General features: G+C 41.4%; 1 protein-coding gene across 2 annotated transcripts in view; it reads right to left on the reverse strand.

The window, feature by feature from the left end:
• Plac1 (placenta enriched 1) overlaps positions 1-16,656 on the reverse strand; it is a 167,270-nt gene that overhangs the window by 22,233 nt on the left and 128,381 nt on the right. For both annotated transcript variants that reach the window (XM_021154054.2, XM_021154053.1), the window contains exon 2: positions 4,005-4,076. The gene's annotated coding sequence lies outside the window, so the exon portion shown is untranslated. The remainder of the gene's footprint in view (positions 1-4,004; positions 4,077-16,656) is intronic.

Below are 16,656 nucleotides of genomic sequence, written 5' to 3' on the forward strand. Positions count from 1 at the left end.
CTCTGCCTCCCGAGTGCTGGGATTAAAGGCGTGCGCCACCACGCCCGGCTTGAGGTCCAAGTTTTTGATGGTTAATTTTGCTTATCAACTTGGTTGTGTCTTTGCTGGGAGCCTGGGAGCCAGCTAGCCTGGTGTATGCTGTTTCATAGCAGATATCCCATTGAAGGGGTATCCTGCCTCAAGAAGATGAGACCCAATTTCAGAAAGCTTATTCTCTGACCTCCACATGAGTGTCATGACACATGTATACCTTCCCATTAAATAACTGAATACATTTAAAAGGCTCCTTTCCTACTGAGTTATATTTGTATCTCTAAAAGAAATTAGTAGCCATATTTATGTGGAGCTCCTTCTGGGTTTTGCTGTTCTGTTGGTTTATGCGTTTGCCCCTCTGCCAACACCATACTGTCTCGATTACTGGCAATGTGTATTAGTGCCAACTGATTCCATCCACTCTATTCTGTCTCCCTCTCTTCCCTCCCTCCCTCTCTCTCTCCAGTACTGTGGATCAAACCCAAGGCCCACTTCATATCAAGCAAGCACTCATTCCTCTCGTCCTTTATTATTATGGGTTTTGAAACTCAAATGTAGTAATTGTGCATATTTATAGGAGGGCCAGCATGGCATTTCAATTATTCCTGAGATGTCTATTTGTTTTATATATACTTAATTTTCAGGATTTTAAGTTATACTTAGAGGAATGAGGAAAAGTATGTCTACTCAAACTTTCTAGTGGTAAAACCCACTTGACTTTCAGGATCCCATTTTCCAGGTAGTTATGAAATTTCATTGCTTAAAGATAATGGTGTTTGAAGTCACATGATAATATGCTATCTTTGTTGAGCAAATGGCATATACTCATATAGCTTTGGCAAGTTGGGGCAGAACTACAGATGATAGCATCCACAGAATTCTCTAGCTGCTGAGCTGGTGGCCGACTGCTGAAGAACTAAAAGGTCTCTGGGGTTGCTTAGAATCACGATGGGTGTTTGAGAGGCTATGGAGGAACACCTGACTGCAACTCTCAGGGATGTAGTTGAGAAGCCAAGAAAACTGAGTTGTCCAACCCAAAGGCTGGCAAATATTAGGTACTCAATGGGTGCTTGCGTGAATGAATGAATGAATGTTGCTGAATAGATGCTAATTGCTCCTGAATGACAAATTTCTGAGCTACACATTGAAATGATTTATACTACCAGGGCTTTATTTATTTATTTTTGGACAAGTTTTCTCACTGAGACCTAAGGCTGGTAGATTAGGCTAGGGTGACTGGCCAGGGATCTGTCCATCTCTGCCTCCTCACAGCTAGAACTGCAGAAGCACACTATGATGCCTAGCTGTTTTCCATGGGCTCTTGGGATTGAACTCAGGTCCTTACTCTTGTCTTACAAGTACTTTACTAATTGGGCTTCTCCCTCAGCCCTCGGGAGTGTTAAGTTGTCAGGAGAGTAAGGCATAGAGATGTTTTTGAGGGGCTGGAGAGATGGCTCAGTGAGTAAGAGCACCGACTGTTCTTCCGAAGGTCCAGAGTTCAAATCCCAGCAACCATATGGTGGCTCACAACCATCCCTAATGAGATCTGATGCCCTCTTCAGGAGTGTCTGAAGACAGCTACAGTGTAAATAAATAAATAAATCCTTAAAAAAAAAGAGATGTTTTTGAAGGAAAATGGGCACAATCTGTTAAACCCTGTCCAGGGTGAAGTGGGGTGGCTTGAAAGAGAACAAAAGCCAAATTCACTCTGGCTCAGATTCTTGGTGATAGGAAAACTAATTTAATTTTGTATTTGACAGGCTTGAGATGATGGTAAAACATCCAAGGGCATGTATACGGTAAGTATTTGGAATAGTTATAGTTGAGGAAAACATCTAAGTAGACAATTCTTTTTATCCAAGAGTCTCCAGAAGGTGTAGACCCTAGCCCCAACTTTGTAACTAGGAAACTGTGAGGTTTAAAGCAATTCAAAGCTTTCCCCTCTGTTTTGACTTCCTCATCTGTAAAATGGGTGCTTTGATAAATAATGTTTCTTTGAACTAAATTTATTTCAGTATATGATTGGTATTTGGAAAGAATCTTATTCTTGAAATATTTTTCTTTCTGCTATAAAGATCTTGGATTCTGTGATTTCTTAAGATATCTTCCTTTAGTGGCTGGCTTTTTATTTAGTACCTACCCCCTCCCAACAGAGCTCATTAGTTTATATCATGCCAAACTAATAAAGTCAGGGTGGGAGAGCTGTGTATGCTGGGTTTCAATCCTTCCAGACTTCCTAAGCATTTCTGTCTTTTGAGCTCTCTCACACTCTCAGGAGTACAGTGGGCATATGGCCATTAGGCCACAGGAAGCAAGGCTTTGTGGGATATTAAAGCCTTTGGGTTTTATTTATGTCCGGTTTCTCCAGCATTTGTTCCACAGATCTGGACGGTAGAAAAATAGCAGAGAATGGAAAGAGGGGAAGGATAAGAATTTGCTAAAATATGAGAAATGATTAGCTATCCTTTCAATAGCAAACACAGACTCCCAGCACTTAATGCTGAAAAGACTTTGGGATTTTATTTTGTTTTGCTGGAAACCAAATATTATGGTGGCTTTCCACATGGCATCCAAAGGGGTTTTCTTGTCCAGTTCTGGTCAGTGGGATAAATGTGTATCATATTACTAGAATTGTATGTACATACTCCATATATCATCAAATTTTTATTTTTTTCCAGTCAATTTTTTAAAAAAAGATTTTAAAGCAGGACAAGCTTATTATAAAAATAAGGAATGAAAATAATTCATACTCTTACAACCTAGAATTAACTACTGTTAAAATTTATATCTATTTCCTTCTCGTCTTCTACACACACACACACACACACACACACACACACACACACATGGTGTCATGCCATATGTTCATTTGTCTATCTTTTCCCTCTTCACTTAATTTGGGTTGTGAGCATTCCCCTATGCTATTAAACATTCTTCTAAAGATGATTAAGAATAATGATATAGCATTTCATACTATAAAACTGTATAGCATTTCACAATATAAATATATTTTGCATAGACATTTTCAGAAGTTTTCACTTTATTTTTAAATGATGCTATAATTTCTTAGTAGTTTGAATATCTATTATATTTCAAACACTTATTTTTATTAATTAACACTCTGATCATACATATTTATAGGGTAAGTATAATTTGATAAATGTATATGATGTGTAATGATTGAATCAGTATAATTGGCATTTCCTCCCCTCTTCTTAAACACCTACATTTTTATTATTAACACAGAATGATTGTGCTTTTGAAAAGATGAATTTCATAGACAAGCGTCTCAGGGGGTAGAGGAGAAGAACACTGTTAATACTTTGACACATTTTGCAGCTGCCCTTGTGTGTTTGTGAGTTATACCAATTTGTGTTCCTATGGGTGCTAAAGAATGTCTAAGTTTCAGAACCCTTCACCATCCTGTGTTCGGGCACCATCTATTTCAACTCAAAGGCATTTAATAAGCCCCTCGAGCATGTTGTGTCTCAACCTTTCCAGACTTTCTAAGCTGTTCCTAAGCAGAAGCACCTGCTATATGCCGGGTAATTAGACTCTCTAGTTATGCCAAGTAAATGCCAGATAAGACACATATGAAGATGATTAAAAATGCAAGTGGAAAATAACAACACGTAATTCTCCATGGCTAGAGCTGACACTACTTAGCCTTTAAATAGTTACTCATTGGAGGAAGACACCAATGCAGCTAATTAAAATAATTTAGATCCCATGAGCACACACACAAAAAAGCATTAACAGAACTCTCGCAAAACACAGAGGTTGAATTGGGATTATTTAGTGTATTTCCTGGTATAAAGCAGAATGGGAAAGGAGAGGAATATTACATATTCACATCTTTCAGAAAAAACTCACATGGGTGAAAGGGCCATTTCTGCTTTTGTCAATGCCCTTTACAAAGTTAACCTGTTGGTTATTGGAGAAGGGGGACACAGAACACACAGAAAACTAACCTCCTTCTGGCAGCTGGGGATAATTTGTCAGTCTCCTTTGAAACGTGGCTTTGTGCTCACTGCTGAAGGCAGCTGGAAAAGAAAAAGCATGACAGACAAAAGCTGAAATCCACATGAAGAAAGGTCTTTTTCCCCCAAATTCCTGCCTGAGTTAGCAATGGTCAGAACAGAGAGTACATGTCTATCTTCGCAGAGAAGGCCCCTATGCTACGGGAGGTATTCAGAATGCCTGTTGACCTGAATAGGGCGGCTGGATAGCATCTAAGCGAGCCTTCTTACCCTGTGACAGATTGCGTGCTCAAATCTGTCTACAAGAAGGCGAAACCAGTGAGGTTGCCATCTTTGGAAATGTGGCAAAAGCATTTACTATGTTGAAAAGGCAGATCTAGTTCACATATAGTGGCAACTGGCTAAGAAATAAAGGGTAACCAATGGAATGACTGGCACGATACTGTCAAACTGGGGATAGCTCCACTGGGCTTCAGCTAATTGACTGTTGAAATCTGGTATATCCAATGCAATGGACTACTACTCAGTAACACAAAAGAACGGACCATATAATAATAGAGCAATGACCAATGAATCTCAAGACAGTTAGTTATCAATGACTCAAAATAGTTATCATAGGCAAAAGAACACAGTCACAAAAGGTTGCCACATGAGGCATGATTCTGTTTCTAGAGCATTATGTAAAACGCAAAGCTGAAGTGACATGGCGCTTTTCAGTGGTTGTCAGGCCACTCAGAGAGGAGGGGCAGTTTATTATAAAAGGCTGTATGCAGGTATTCATTTGGGCCATGGAACTACTCAGCGTGATGTTCTTGGTGGTGGTCAGATGATTTTATATTGGCCTAAACTCAGACTGCATACCAAAAAAGTATAAGCTACTTTAAAAATTGGAAAACAAACAAAAGCATGGGAAAATGTTACCAAACAAGGAGAAGTAACAGAAGGGGGGTTGATGACAGTAATGCTAAGTAAGCGAAGTCTTCAGCTTTTATAGCAGAGAGTCAGTTGATAAGGGCTACAAAGGACAAGTCAGGAAGCAGAAGTGTAAACATTGCTTAGAGATTATATAACAACCAGCAGAGATGCTGATAATCATGAGTGTCCTGAGGAGGAGGAAGAGGAGTCCTGGGGTGCGGAGCTTGTTGTTGTTCTTTATGCTTTCCTACAAACCCTTTGCTACCATTTGAAAGCTGTAAACAATATTCACTTATAACTTTGACTGTAAAAGAAATGGAGTAAGAATTGACTAGGATGAAGACTGAGGGACCTGAATTCTAAGGCTGGTTTTTCCCAGGTTGAGCGCCAGCTTTTATCCTCTTTTGGCCCTGGGTTTCTACATTAGTAATGATAAAGGGATTGGACTAGAGAATCTCTCATAGCTAGTGAAAAATCCCAAAATTTGACCGTTTTCAGGGCCATTATTCTCTGTTGTATTTAAAGCTAAGAACTCTTTTAGATTTTCAAGCTGGAAGGGACTAAGCCACCCAGTTAAATGATTACTTTTTAGCCTCCCAAGAAAACAACACAGAGACTGGATAAGAGCCGCACAGGAAAGGGTAGCAGATTGCTAACAGAGACAGGACTGGAGCTCAAGGCGCTGGCCATCACACTAACAGCTTCTCCCAGACCTAATGGAATCACTGGTTAGCATCAAATCTGGCAAACAAAAAATGTCCTGGGATAATACTAGGGGTGGGATTCACATGCCGACACGGCTTCCATCGCCTGGGAGATGAGTAAGAATTTTGGAAGTGGTCCCTGACATAGAATGAATGAGGTAATGCTATAGGAATCCTGAAGTCCATCAAGGCTCTACTTAGGTCTAATCTGGGGGCTCTGGTCCTTAGTAAGTGTCTGATAAACGTCTTTAGCAGATACTCCTGGCCTGCTGTGTGATACAGATCTCTCCTCTCACAAACAGCACCATTCTCTTCTGCATTTAAAACAATGGCTTTGTCTGTTTTTTCTCACTAGTCTTTTATCTCAACAACCTCTAAACCTAAGCAATGTTTCAGTGAAATCCATTAAGTTGGAAACTAACTCTCTCTCTCTCTTTCTCTCTCTCTCTTCCCCTCTCTCCCCCCTCTCTCTTCCATATTTGTTTAAGTTTTTGTGCTCATGTGGCAGTCAGAGGACAACCTGTGGGTGTTGGTTCTCTCTTCCCACCATGTGGGTCCCAGGGATCAAATTTAGACCTTCACACTTGAAGGTAACTGCCTTTGCTGGCTGAGCTACCTCACTGGCCCCAGCTGGCAACTGTCGATCAGCCATAATTCCAATTTTAATAAAAGGTATCTTGTTCTGGTTGAGCAATCCTCGAAGAGTTGAAACTGCCTGTCAGTTTTGACCACACCGTCTTCCTCGGGAAGACTTTCCATGTGGCTCAGCACCAGGCTGGAAGCACATGCCTTCTGCTAAGCACCTCTCCCCTGTTGTCAGAGGGGGCAGGCTCACTAGCCCCTTGTCACGAAGTCAGAGCCTGCAGGCACTCTTGCCCCTCATCACACATGCTCTGAGGTTTACTGAATAAGGACACCATTATGCCAGGCTCTCACTCTTTCTCAGTGGAAACAACATGGCCCTTTATGAGCATGAAGCTCACTTCAAAGGGTGTGGCTATCAATCAGGGCTCCTAAGGGAAGGCTTCCTTGGGGAAGTGCTCACAACTCCATTCTAGCTCTAGAATCTTCTCTAGGGTAGAGGGAGTTAGTTTTGTCTACCCTTTGAGGAAATACTGTATATTTTCAAACCTCCGGAGAAAACAGCTTTTCTATCAATACCCCCTTCTCATGCTTGGCTCTTGGCCCAGTTCTGAGGCCTGCCTTACCTCTGCCTGGCATTTGCTTCATAACAGCTGGCCCAGGGAGCTCAAACACTTAGCTTCAGCTGTCAGCTTAAGGAAGGAGAGGTCCCTGTAGCTGAGCTGTGACAATAACAGCATTTGTTCCCACACTGGTATTCTCAAAATCAACAGCAGTGACAGGCTCCAAGGGGGATCATGGTCAGTCACTGCCCAGGGATGTTCAGGCATCCAGCTTTGATGAGAAACGAGTAGTCAGCTTTCCATTTCATACTAGAGAAAAACAAAGGGCAGGAGACCAGGGGATCTGCCCAAGGGAATGATGGTCATTCTCCTCAGAACCACAGTCAAGACACCTGGGCCAGTACACACTTGTTTATTGACTCAGCTAGTAGACTGATTACCTAGCATACATAAACTGGGCATAGTACTGTCTGCCTGGCTGGCATCCTAGCCCTTGAATGATGGAGGGAGGGGGATTAGGAGTTGAAGTAGAGGATCAGCCTGGGCTGTATTCTCAGAAATAAAACAAAACAAAACATCAAAAACAACAACAAAAAGGAGGTGACTTCTAGGATGGAAGAGGTGTCTCAATCCCCCGTAGGAACGTGACAAGAAGACTGTGGCCATGAGCTGAGTAGCATTGCTATGTGTCTTCTCCCAGCAAATGTTGACTCTGTTAGGCACCAGGACTCTAGAGGCACTAGGACTCTGGAGTTGTACAGAGTCTTCTGTCTGTCTGTCTATCTATCTATCTATCTATCTATCTATCTATCTATCTATCTATCTATTTGAAAAGATCTCTAAATACCCAGGCTGGTCTGAAACTCACTATGTCCCTAAGGATGTCTTTTGTACTTCTGATCTTACTGGGGCTGCAGGCATGTATAACCACACCCAGTTTGTTTTATGTAGTGCTGGGGATGGATTCCAGAGATTTGTGTGTGTTAGCTACTTGGTCTTGTGCTACGTGGAGTTGGATGAGGGACCATCATTTCATTCATGATTTAGGGCTATGACAAAAACACTAATCTCAAAATTGAGGAGGTCCAAGTTTATCCTTGAGCTGGCTGACATGAACTATTGTTTGGATTTTTTTCCTTCTTCTAACTATAATGGTGGGCAAGTACTGAATAACTCACTTCGATTTTTATCTTTGAGAGGATATATTCATATTCTCATGAATCTGACTAGAGAAGTTACTAACATACATTAAAAAGAAAGTTTCAATATATAATTAAGGTTTCCTACCAATTGATGTTGCATTTACAAAAGAGACTTGCTCCTGGGTGGGCCATTAATTGGGTGAAAAAGACATTAAAAGTAAGACTGGGGGTCTTTCTGCAAAGAGAGCCTTTCCTGATGGCCTTGAGGAAGCAGCCAGACCACGAAGAAGAAAGCACAGCCTTAGGAGGTGAGGGTCTCAGTGGCACTGCATCAAGGAACTCAGCAGTACCAAGAGATGGAATCAGCCTTAGAAAGGGTCCCCAAGCTCTAGATGAGAATGCAGCCTAGGTAACACCTGGGCTCCAGCCCCAAGGTCAACAGTTCTGTGATGCCCGGGGATGAACTGTGCCTGAGATTTGAGAAGCCAGGGGAACTGAGATCATACATAATGATTAGATTTGTGTTGTTGAGGTCTGCTGCTTCTCAACAACCAAAGTGGTTCCAAACTCTGGGATACCCAATAGGTTCAACAAAATTCCCATATGACTGAGCAACTCCAGTATTAGGAATTCATAGGATCCAACTATAGTACTCATGGGTACACAGAGGAGGGAATCTCACTCGGCATCCTACAGATGCACACATGCCCATTGCAGCACTTAGTAACAATGTCAAGTGACTGAGCCAGCTTAGATGTCTATCAACAGGTCATGGGAATATAGACATGTATTATGTATTTTTTGTCAATCATTAAGAATAAAATCATGCCATTTTCTGGAAAATGGATAGAACTGGAGATCATCCTGTCAAGCAAAGCAAAATAAGCCAGATTCAGACATAGAAAGAAATTATTCTGTTTTCTCTCACATGCTACATCTATGAAAAATGTCATAGTGGGCTGAGGAGATGGTTCAGTTGGTTAAGCCTTTCCACAGGCATGCGGACCCAAATTAAAACCCCTAACAACTACATAAAATGTATGCATGCAAATGTGTCTGTCACTCCAGCACTTGACTGAGTTGGAGTGTGGAAGGTTCCTGGAGCTTGTTGGCCAGCCACTTTAACCAAATTGGTGAGCCCCAGGTGAAGGGAAGACCCTGTCTCAAAAAAATACGTAGGTGAGTAAGGAGGAAGACACAACTGACTTCTGGCTTCTATGTACATATACATGCATGCATGTGCACTGAATGAACATGTACCTACACATAAATATACAAATGCAGCATACACATAAAAATCATAACAAAATACATTATGTAGTACAATACCTATACACTATAGACTATATTGTTCAATCCATATTTCTTTGGATAATTTGTATGTGCTCACGTTTGTGTGTACATGCATGTAGGTAGAGGCCAGATATTGATGCTCGATGTCTTCCTACACGGTTCTCCTCTTTATTCTTTGAGACAGGGTGCCTCACAGAACTGGAATTTACAGGTTAGGCCAGGCTGGACAGAGAACTCCAGGAATCTTCTGTCTCCACCTCCCCAGAACTGGGATATTAGATCTAAACTGCTGCTCGTGGCTTTTATGTGGGTGCTAGAGATTTGAACTCAGGGCCTCCTGCTTACATGACAAGTAGTTTACAAACTGAGCCATCTCTCCAATACCTTTCTTCTTACTATTTATTTCAAATTTTATTTTCAGTGTGATATGATACAAATAGAGGAAACTATGTCTTTCTTTTTGTTGTTGTTGTTGGTTTTTTTTTATTTGTAAAGACTTGCTTTATGGCCTATAATGTGATCTATTTTGGAGAAAGTTCCATGTGTCCCTGGAAGGAACATGCATTCCACAGCAGTTAGGTGGAATATTCTGTAGATGCCTTGGAAGACCTTTTGATCTAGTATATTTTAACTCTGAAATTTCTTTGTAACTCTTTTGTCTGAATGATCTATTTGTGAGAATATGGTACTAAGGTCACCCATTATTATTTATTTGTAATCTAGATCTCTCTGTTCTTTTATGCCCATTAACACTTGCCTTATGAAACTGAGTATACCAATATTGAGTAAATAGATGGTGTTCAGCATGGTTCCATCTTTTTGATAAATTGTCCTCTTTAATAGTATGTAGTAATCTTACTTATCACTTCTGACTAATTTTTGGCTTGAAGTCTACTTTAATGGCTGTGAGTATCATTAGTCCTGCTTGGTTTGGGCTTTCATTTGCATATCAACTTCTATCCTTCTATTCTCAGTCTCTGTGGATCTTTTCCAGGGAGGTGGACTTTTCTAAACAGTTAATCTTCTTTCAATCTGATTCAGCCAGTTTGTGCCTCTTAATTGGAGGTTTAGAGCTGTTTACTTTTAGAATTTATTACTGAAAGGCATGTACTAACTCCCTCCCACTCACTGAGAGGATTGGGTTCATTGCATTAGGAATGCTTGATTCTTTCTTAATTCTCCTTTTGACAGGGTCTTATTGTGTAGTTCTAGCTAGTCTGGAACTCACTATGTACACCAAGCTTGTACTCACAAGCTTAAACTCACAAAGACTGGCCTTCCTTAGTATTTATCCATTCTTCTAGTGATATTGATAATCTCCTGATAATTTCTCCTCCTCCTCCTCTTCTTCCTGCTGTGATAGTATTCCTTTAAGTGCTTTCTGCAATGCTGGCTTAGTAGGATAAATTACTTTATGAAGATCTTTCTATTCTTTTATTCAACATCTGGTGTCTCATTGGCCTGGAATTTCCTTAAGTAGGATAGGCTAGCTGGTGAGCTCCTGGGATTCATCTGTCTCCACCTCCTCTCTCACCATCACTGGGATTACAAGTGGATGCCACTTTGCCTGTTTTTTTTTTTTTTTTTTTTTTTTGGTTTTTCGAGACAGGGTTTGTCTGTGTAGCCCTGGCTGTCCTGGCACTCACTTTGTAGACCAGGCTGGCCNCTGGGATTAAAGGCGTGCGCCACCACGCCCGGCTGCCTGTTTTTTTTTTAATTGTGGGTTCTGGTGATCTGAAGTCAAGTCCTCATGCCTATGAGGAAACTCCGTTAGCACCGAAGCCACTTCCTCAGCCCAAGGTTTTTATTTCAATTTTTCAGCACCTCTTTTTTTCTTTCTTTCTAAATGTCTTGTTCAAGTTGCTGAATTCATTTTCTAAGTCTTGGATGAACTTCCTACCACACTGTTTTGTGTGTTGAAATAGGACCTCATGTATCCCAGACTAGCCTCCAAATATCTATGTAAGCTGAGGTTGGCCTTGAACTCAAAATGTTCTTCCCTCCATCTCCCAAGTGCTGGAATTACAAAAGTTAGCTACAACACCCGTTGTTGAGTAAGTTGCCTTATTTTTTCATATATCTTGTGTTTCTTTGTTGAGATTTGTGTATCTACTAAGATGGCTGTCTCCTCTGGTTTTCTACGAAGAACAATCTTCTCTGGAAGGCTCATTCCCAGTACCATTCAGAGAGGGGAATTCAAGCTACCCTACTAGCAACACAATCAAAACAAACCAGAGATAGAATACTGTAAAATTGATTAAAGATAAACACTCTAGAACTAAAAATCATCCAAAGAAAGGTAGCACAAAAAGCAGAGTTAAATCATAGTCAAAAGTTAATAGGGTATATTCTACAGCCATGTCACCCTGTATTAGCCCAGGCTCATTTGATCACAAAAAGCTAAAAATGTTTATAGTAGTAGTAGTAGTAGTAAGAGTAATAATAATAATAATAATAATAATAATAATAATAGAATACAGAAGTGGATCAGGAAACTGGAAAAAAGAAGCAAGGTTAATGAAGATAAAATGTATGAGTAAAATTAGACAAGTGTAAAGCTGAGGCTGGAGGATCACAATTTTGAAGCTAGTTTGAACTACACAGTAACTTCCACCTAAGCCTTACTTCACAGCAAGACCCTGTCTCAATTTTTTGTACAAAGAACAAAAAATAAAACAATAAATAACCAAATAAAAAACAAAAATAAACACAGATCAAAAACAAGATAAAATAGAAGCAGGAATAAAGAATGAACATAAAAGACTTTTAAAATAAAGTAAACGAAAACCCACTAAAATAGGAATGAGTGAAGACAAGAAAGAGAAGACAACAAAGGATTGGAGAAACTTCTTTCTGCTTTCGATAATAGATAGGACAGGGATGGGGTGTGGCAGGTTATAGCTGAATTCTATCATAGTTCTTCTCTGTTCCTAGTGTGTAGGATGTGGCTACTATGGGCTGTTGTATTTTATTTTATTTTTGAGACAGGGTTTCTTGTAGCCCAGGACATTCTTGAACCTTCTATGTAGCTGAGAATGACCTTGCACTTCTGATCCTCCTGCCTCTATCTCCTAGTGCAGAGATTTACATATATAGGTCATCACACCTGCTTTATGTTGTTCTGAGATGAAATCTAGGACTTGATACATGCTAGGCAAGCATCCCACCAACTGATCTGCATCCCCAGACCCTTAGTACCTGCATCCCTTTAGAAACTTCACTTCTTTGTGTATGTGGGGCCAATGGTGGTGTCAAGGAGTTCTGTAGCTTGTGGGATTCGTACAGGTTCCCACTTGTTCCAGAGACCAATACCCCAGTCCAGGGGCATTCCTCTACATGTGTCAGAGAATCAAGGAAACCAACAAAGCATGGGGTTTTGCACTAGATATGGAGTTTTGAGGGAACCCAGTCTGCTACCTGGAGCTCTCAGAGATTTCTGAGTTTGTCTGCCAGGAAACCAGCGTGTAGGTGGAAAAGTCTGGAGAACTTTCAAACAATCCGTAGCAGGGAAAGCAGTTCTAGAGGACAATCCACCTACCATGGGCTCAGAGTTCCAAGACTGTGCAGGTATCATTTGTATGCTACTCTAGAGGCCAGAGCTACCAACTTCCTTGATTTCCAAAAGCCTGAGCCTCCTACTGCCTAAATTTCCCAGTGTGTTTACACTTAGCCTTCTCCATCTCTATGACTACCCACTCTGGGCTATTTCCTACCCAGACGCTATACTTTGGCAGTGTATCCTAGATTTCCTGATTTGTGATTGTTCCTTGATTTCAGTTCCCCAGAGTAGTTCAGTCTCAAACAATAGGCCCTCTTTCAAGATGGTGCCTGATTACAATTCTCTGAGTGGCAAAATGGATTTGGAATATATCACCATGCCTAGCCATGAGAAATAGATAAATGCTAGCAGTCTACATAATTTTGCCTCTTTAACACAGAAATGGTAGATTGTTCTCATATATCTGGTGATTTTGCATATGTACTGGGGGTATATATATATATATATACGGGGATATATGTGTGTGTGTGTTCATGTATATTTGCATATGTGTGTGTATGAATGCACACACATGCGCATGTGTACACTCACATATACATGTGAATTTCCATGTATTTGGAGACCAGGTGTTGATATTGGACATCTTCATTGTCAACCATGTTCCATTTTGTTTTTTTTGAGACAAGTTTTCTCACTGAATGTGTGCCCCACCAATTTAGCTAGACTGGCTGACGAGCAAGCTTCAGGGAACCCACTGTCTCTACTTCTCTGCCTCTCCAGTTCTAGGACCTTTGGTGTACACTACACTTTTAAAGCATACAGATGGTAGAGCTCTAACCTCAGCTCATCATGCTTATGTGGCAAGGACTTCAGTGACGGAGCCACCTCTACCACCCCTGGTTATTCATATTTGACTCTCATTCCTTCTAAAATCTCCCATCTGCCATGGTTTTTCTAAGGTTCTAGTGTCATCATGAAGCTTTTCAGAAGCTAAGAGAGAAGACTTGTTCTCAGCCCCATATTTATGCTCTAACATCAAGCTTCTCCTAGGAACCTCTGTCAACATAACAGCTCACTCCTGACACCTTTGCCATGTGCCCTGTTCCTTAGCCACACGATCAAGACAAGAATATTTTGCACAGGGCAACTCAGTAATCCCATCAGGTCCCAGGGATCCAGAGCTAGCTGGGATGCTAAGTTGAGCCAGCAGGGAGGAGAGTGGTAGGCTTGAGTTTTTCAGTCAACATGACATGACTGCAGTAACCCTGGACTCCCAAAGTCACAATGTCTATGGAATGATTCACGTTGAGACGGCAGATGCCACTTAAGCATTCAAAAATGTTTACTCTTTTATCTTTATGCCAAATTATTTTGTACATCCATAGAAGTCCTGTTCTTGAATAATATTTAGGCCAAGAATTTTAAGAAAACCGTCACCTATAAGGAAGTGAACTGCACAGCAGGTGAGATAGCTCAGAGGGTAAAAGGTCTTGATACGAAGCCTGAGTTCCATACAAGGAAATGTGCACTGTCCACCCCAGTTTCTGTTAGCCCTGAAGCTACAAAGGCAAGTAAGTCAAAGGCAACCTAGTCAGCTTTGCATTTCCCAGAACCCTGGGAAGGAGAAAAGGAAGTCCCACGAACTGTCCTTTGACCTCCATGTGCGCAGGCACGGAAGAGCCTCCATATACAGGCATGTGCACACATGGACACAGAAGTGAATATAAATGAAAAGTAAAACATAATTTGCATGAATTTATTTTTAAAAGCATCAAATTAAAGAATGTTAGAAGTATCTTGTTTAAAAGACAGTAGATGCCAAATGTCTACTAACTTTGGGTTCTTTATGTATAAAATGGAAGCCACACACACACATACATACACACTTACAGTGCTATTATTGTCTGTTTACAAACCCAAGACATGCTTGGTATGGTAGTAGACACCCACAATGCCAGCGCTCAAGAAGCTGAGGTAGGAGCGCCATGTGATACACAGTGAGATCATGTCTTAGAGAACAGAATGAAATATAGTTGGTTGTGCTGGCACCTATCAGAAGGGTATGCTGTATAGGTAGAGGGAAGAGGATCGTGAATTGGAGGATAGCCTAGGCTACATATTTGGGCTATGGAGATGGCTCAGTGGGTAAATGCCTTGCTGCATAAGCATGAGGATAGAAGCTCAGATTCCACCACTCACGTTAAAATCCAAAGCTATAGTAGTCCACTTATAATCTCAATGATTAGGAGGTGTGGAGACAGGGCATCTCTAGAGTGAATGGGCTAGCTAGCTCTTGCTGAGCTCCAGGGTCAGCAAGAGATTCTCCCTCAGTAAATAAACCGGTGAGTGACTGAGGAAAGACATTTGACACCTACCTCTGGTCTCCACATGCATATACCCCAATATGCACCCTACACACACACACACACACACACACACAATGGAAAGAAAAATAAGTCAGCATCTTGGTTTTTAGCCCGGGGTTGCGAAACAGAGCCATTTGTATATAAGGAGGGGTATCTACCCAGAAACATACTAGGAAATGTACATTGTCCACTCTAGTCTCTGTTAGTTCTGAAGCCACAGGGCTCTATTCATCTACCAAAGGAACAAAGTCATTTTTATATTCCTTTAACATTTGTACAAATAAAATCTTTTGCAATCAGCATGAATACGTGGCACCTTTGCCCTGTCATGTTCCCAAGCTAGAGAAGCAGTTCCCATGTGGACTCTAGCCTCTGTGGGTGACCTTTAATGGTCAAGTACTTCCCTTTCAAACTCACTCTGGGTCCTGCCTTCCTATTAGCAATCTGCAGGCAGAGTGCAAGGGGATTCGGTTGGGCATGTGCCTCTCCAGCACAGAAAGGAGGTTGAAATCTGCCTTTGGAGTGTCACAGGGACCTCCCTACAAAGCCACCTTGTTCTTATTTCCAAGGGAAATGTTCCACTCTGAGAAAGAAACACCTAGCAGAAGCCAGGGAACCACGCTTCTTCTGCAGACCTTGCTTCTACTCTTTTCATTCTGGAATGGGGACTCTCTACTTCACAAGCCAGGATCACGACCTGTGTGGGTTGGGAAGTGGCTTTTCACAAGACCTGGGACACCAAGTAGAACCCCAAACAGAGACTGAAGAGGGAACCTGGGAAGTGTTCCTTTAGACTACAAGGCCTCTCCGAGACGCAGGCAGTGACTCATCCACCAGTGAGGGTGGTTTCTAGACCAAAGAGACCTTGGTGAACCCTTTGGGGAAGAACTATTTTTTGCAAAGTTGAAAAAAAGTCTCCTGGGTCAGTGAGATGGCTCAGTGTGTTAGGGTACTTGACACCAAGCCTGAAAATTCATCCCCAGACCTCATATGGTGGATGGAGAGAACTGGCTTTTGCTAGTTATCCTCGGACATGTACATGTGAGCTGTGGTATGCACATTTCCCCCACTGCAAAACAAATAAAATGTACCAATAAAATAATATCTAAGACTCTCTTTTCTGTTTCTTAGGGATGACGTTTCTTCCACCTGGTTTCCTTAAAGCAGAGTAAAAGGCTCCTCCCCTGAGAGGGGGCACCAGTCATGTAGGTGAGAAGGCAAGGCCCTAAATGGACTTGCTTCTTACAGGGAAGTAAATTTGCATGACTCCAGGCAAAGGTTCCAGAAATCAGCCACCTCTTTCCTCATTCCACTTGCCTTTCACACTCTGACCACTGACACCTAGCCCTAAAGAGAAGGAATGGAGTTGGAAAGGCCACGTGAGAACTAGGGAGATGAATCTGGATATGATATCCAAAACTCATTAGGAGGCTAATAGCAGGCAGCTTTCCCCGCCTAGTTTTCTGCTAGAAGTTTGATGATTTGAATTTTTGCACTTTGGTATTTAATCAACTTTGAGTTGATTTGTGTGTGTGTGTGTGTATAATGCAAGATAACGGTCCCATTTGATTCTTTTGCA

This window comes from Mus caroli, chromosome X (genome assembly GCF_900094665.2).
Source record: "Mus caroli chromosome X, CAROLI_EIJ_v1.1, whole genome shotgun sequence".
NCBI lineage: Eukaryota > Metazoa > Chordata > Mammalia > Rodentia > Muridae > Mus > Mus caroli.